A 4,694-nucleotide genomic window follows, 5' to 3' on the forward strand; every position below is an offset into this window, starting at 1 on the left:
CTTGATAGGCAATGTTTCAACTCTTGGAAGCTTTCGTGGTTGTTTAGAACTGTCCATGGCCTTCTTGATAGAAATGGCTTATCGTGGCCATGGACTTAGCAACATTTTGAGATCCAATCTTGGCCTGTTAGATTATCTTGGTTGGTTTGCTATGGGCTGGTACGGCCTACTTGATAGGCAATGTTTCAACTCTTGGAAGCTTTCGTGGTTGCTAAGCACAGTTCGTGGCCTTCTTGATAGAAATGGCTTATCGTGGCCATGGACTTAGCAACATTTTGAGATCCAATCTTGGCCTGTTAGATTATCTTGGTTGGTTTGCTATGGGCTGGTACGGCCTACTTGATAGGCAATGTTTCAACTCTTGGAAGCTTTCGTGGTTGCTAAGCACAGTTCGTGGCCTTCTTGATAGAAATGGCTTATGGTGGCCATGGACTTAGCCAAATTTTGAAATCTCCAACCAATCTTGGCCTGTTAGAGTATCTTGGTTGGGTTGCTATGGGCTGGTACGGCCTACTTGATAGGCAATGTTTCAACTCTTGGAAGCTTTCGTGGTTGCTAAGCACTGTTCATGGCCTTCTTGATAGAAATGGCTTATGGTGGCCATGGACTTAGCCAAATTTTGAAATCTCCAACCAATCTTGGCCTGTTAGAGTATCTTGGTTGGGTTGCTATGGGCTGGTACGGCCTACTTGATAGGCAATGTTTCAACTCTTGGCCGCTTTCGTGGTTGCTAAGCACTGTTCATGGCCTTCTTGATAGAAATGGCTTATGGTGGCCATGGACTTAGCCAAATTTTGAAATCTCCAACCAATCTTGGCCTGTTAGAGTATCTTGTTTGGGTTGCTATGGGCTGGTACGGCCTACTTGATAGGCAATGTTTCAACTCTTGGCCGCTTTCGTGGTTGCTAAGCACTGTTCATGGCCTTCTTGATAGAAATGGCTTATGGTGGCCATGGACTTAGCCAAATTTTGAAATCTCCAACCAATCTTGGCCTGTTAGATTATCTTGGTTGGGTTGCTATGGGCTGCTACGGCCTACTTGATAGGCAATGTTTCAACTCTTGGAAGCTTTCGTGGTTGCTAAGCACTGTCCATGGCCTTCTTGATAGAAATGGCTTATGGTGGCCATGGACTTAGCAAAATTTTGAAATCTCCAACCAATCTTGGCCTGTTAGAGTATCTTGGTTGGTTTGCTATGGGCTGGTACGGCCTACTTGATAGGCAATGTTTCAACTCTTGGAAGCTTTCGTGGTTGCTAAGCACTGTCCATGGCCTTCTTGATAGAAATGGCTTATGGTGGCCATGGACTTAGCCAAATTTTGAAATCTCCAACCAATCTTGGCCTGTTAGAGTATCTTGGTTGGGTTGCTATGGGCTGGTACGGCCTACTTGATAGGCAATGTTTCAACTCTTGGAAGCTTTCGTGGTTGCTAAGCACTGTCCATGGCCTTCTTGATAGAAATGGCTTATGGTGGCCATGGACTTAGCAAAATTTTGAAGTCTCCAACCAATCTTGGCCTGTTAGATTATCTTGGTTGGTTTGCTATGGGCTGGTACGGCCTACTTGATAGGCAATGTTTCAACTCTTGGAAGCTTTCGTGGTTGCTTAGGATAAAAACCCCGACGAGAAAGGTTTCCCGGACTTATAAAAATAACCGATTAGCCCCAAGGACACATCTTCCTTGAAAGGCTAATCATGCACCACACACCACACCACCCATAGGCTTGCAAGCAGCACTCTTGTCGAGTGCAGCAAGCCTATGCTCACATCAACTACCGTACACGTACCACCATAGGCTTGCAAGCAGCACTCTTGTCGAGTGCAGCAAGCCTATGCTCATCAACTACCATACGTACCACCACAGCCTTGCAAGCAGCACTCTTGTCGAGTGCAGCAAGCCTATACTCCACGAACTAACCACTTCACCACCAAGCATGGGTCGCCTGAGAGGATCGATGCGAACGCATCTCTACAACTCGCAGCTCCCAGCCTGTAGTCCCGTCGTTTGCGGGCGGTCGAAGGTGTCGAAACTAGTTGTATCCACGGTCGACGGGAGCACAGCCACCAGGGTTCCCTGTGATAAGGTACTTCCACGTGCAGCGTGCACCCGCCCGTTGCGGCTCAGTCTAGTGCTATAGCGGGGATGAGACGGCAGTGTGCACGGGGCAGCACCGACGGATCTCAGAGGGTTGTTAAGCCCGCTAGCTTCCGATCACCTAATGGGTTTATGATGCGCTATCAGCTCGGATTGGATACGACCTTAGAGGCGTTCAGGCATAATCCAGCGGACGTAGCGTCATACCAAAGTCCGGTCGAACTAGTATTGAGCCAGTGGTCCGTACCTGTGGTTCCTCTCGTACTGCACAGGAATTCCGTTAAGATAGCAGCATACAGCACACACCAGTAGGGTAAAACTAACCTGTCTCACGACGGTCTAAACCCAGCTCACGTTCCCTTGAAAGGGTGAACAATCCTACGCTTGGTGAATTTTGCTTCACAATGATAGGAAGAGCCGACATCGAAGGATCAATAAGCCACGTCGCTATGAACGCTTGGCGGCCACAAGCCAGTTATCCCTGTCAGCCAGCGATATTCGTACAGCGACCACCGGTACGTGGAGTTCTCCGTGGGCGTTCCGGGGAGACGGTCAGCACCGCAGCAGCGTACGAAACAACACCATCGGACGCAGTCGTCTCGCCTCCCGCAGCATGCAGGAGTTCGCTGGAAGACGTCGACTTTCTGCAGGGAGGGATACCAGGCTGCGCTGATTGATTGTCGATTTGCAGAAGCGGACACGCCTGACGCGCTGGTAGGAGCGCTGTCCCTGGCCTGCGACAGGACGATGGAGCGAGTGGGCCCGCCAAAGTTCCGTCAGCCGCCTAGGCTCTACTGGTGGACTCCGGAGCTGGAACGCATGAGGCGTGAGTGCGAGGAGGCGGAAGAGAGGCATCGTGGGGCCAAGGGGCCAACAGAACGGGACGCGGCTTTGGGGCGTCTGCAGGACCTTCGTAGAGGGCTGCAGCGCGGGATCCAGGAGAGTCGAAACGAGAAGCTCCAAGAGCTGATCGACGGAGTCGACAGCGACGTATTCGGACTGGGATACAAGGTGGTGATGGCCAAGCTGCGTGGTCGCACCCCGCCGGAGACGGACCGGACAGTGCTGGAGCCGATCGTGGATGCCCTGTTTCCGCTGCATCCCCCGTTCGAGTGGCCAGCCATCGAGCGAACGGCTGACGAGGAGAGGCTGCGACCCGTCACGGAAGCGGAGGTTCTCGCGCTGGCAGAACGGATGGCCCCATCCAAAGCACCTGGGCTCGATGGGATCCCGAACGCGGCGGTGAAAACCGCGATCCGTGAACACCCGCAGGCGTTTGTGCGGGTGTTTAACGACCTACTGGAACGCGGTGAGTTCCCGCGGGCTTGGAAGGAGGCGAGGCTGGTGCTGGTAGCCAAACCGGGCAAGCCACCGGGCGATCCATCGGCGAGCCGACCGCTGCTTCTGGAGGGAGCAGTCCCCAAGTTGTTCGAGAGGTGCATTCTCGAGCGCCTAAATGAACACTTGGAGGACAGCGCTGCCCCTCAACTGTCGCCGGAGCAGTACGGATTTCGTCGCGGGAGGTCAACGGTGCAGGCGATCCAGCGGGTCGTCGAGCGGGGCGAGTTCGCTCGGTCCTTCCACCGCACCAATGGACGCGATCCACGATGTCTGGTGGTGGCAGCGCTAGACGTCCAGAACGCGTTCAACACGGCCAGCTGGAGGGCGATCGCTGCGGCACTGCGTGAAAAGAACGTCCCGGCCGCGCTTCAGAGAATACTGCGCAGCTACTTCTCCGAGCGTGAGCTCGCTTACGAGACCAGCGAGGGACCAGTCCGCAGGCCGGTGTCGGCGGGGGTACCGCAGGGCTCCATCATCGGTCCTACATTGTGGAATACGATGTACGACGGAGTCCTGCGGCTGGCGTTTCCGGACGGCGTGGAGGCGATCGGCTTCGCAGACGACCTGGTGGTGCTGGCAGGTGGCACGACTCCGCAGACGGCGGCCCAGTCGGCCCAGGAGGCCATTCGCATGATCGGGGAGTGGATGGCCGACAGACACCTTAAGCTGGCGCCCGCGAAGACCGAGGTTATCATGGTGTCCACCATGCGACAGGGCTACCAGCAGCCCACGGTCGCCATCGAGGGAGTGCAGCGTCAGCCGACGCGGTGCTTGAAGTACTTGGGGGTGGTTCTGCATGACCACTTGCTGTGGACCCCACACGTAGAGTTCGCAACGGCAAAGGCGCTCCGGGTGGCGAAGGGGATCTCTCGTCTTATGCAGAATCACGGGGGCCCGAAAGGCGCGAAACGGCGACTGCTCTCTTCGGTGGTGGACTCGACGCTGCGGTACGCTGCACCGGTGTGGCACAGGGCCACCAACCTTCGGAAGTGCAGCCGAGCACTGAAGCGGGTGCAGGCGCAGTACGTGAGGCCAGTCGCCAGGACCTTCATATCGGTTCGGTATGAGGTTGCCACGGTCCTGGCGAGCGTCATCCCGATCTGCATGCAGATACAGGAGGACGCCAGATGTTATCATCAGCATCAAGCGACTGGCACTCCATTGCACCAGCTGCGCATCGAGGAGCGCGCGGCCACTTTGCGACAGTGGCAGGCAGACTGGGACGCGCTGGTGCCGGCTAGCCGGTTCACGGCCTGG

General features: G+C 55.1%; 1 pseudogene; it reads right to left on the reverse strand.

The window, feature by feature from the left end:
- Positions 1-1,921: 1,921 nt before the first annotated feature.
- Positions 1,922-4,694, reverse strand: part of LOC128717227 (large subunit ribosomal RNA) — a 7,123-nt pseudogene continuing 4,350 nt past the window's right edge.

Source organism: Anopheles marshallii (genome assembly GCF_943734725.1).
Source record: "Anopheles marshallii chromosome X unlocalized genomic scaffold, idAnoMarsDA_429_01 X_unloc_237, whole genome shotgun sequence".
Lineage (NCBI taxonomy): Eukaryota > Metazoa > Arthropoda > Insecta > Diptera > Culicidae > Anopheles > Anopheles marshallii.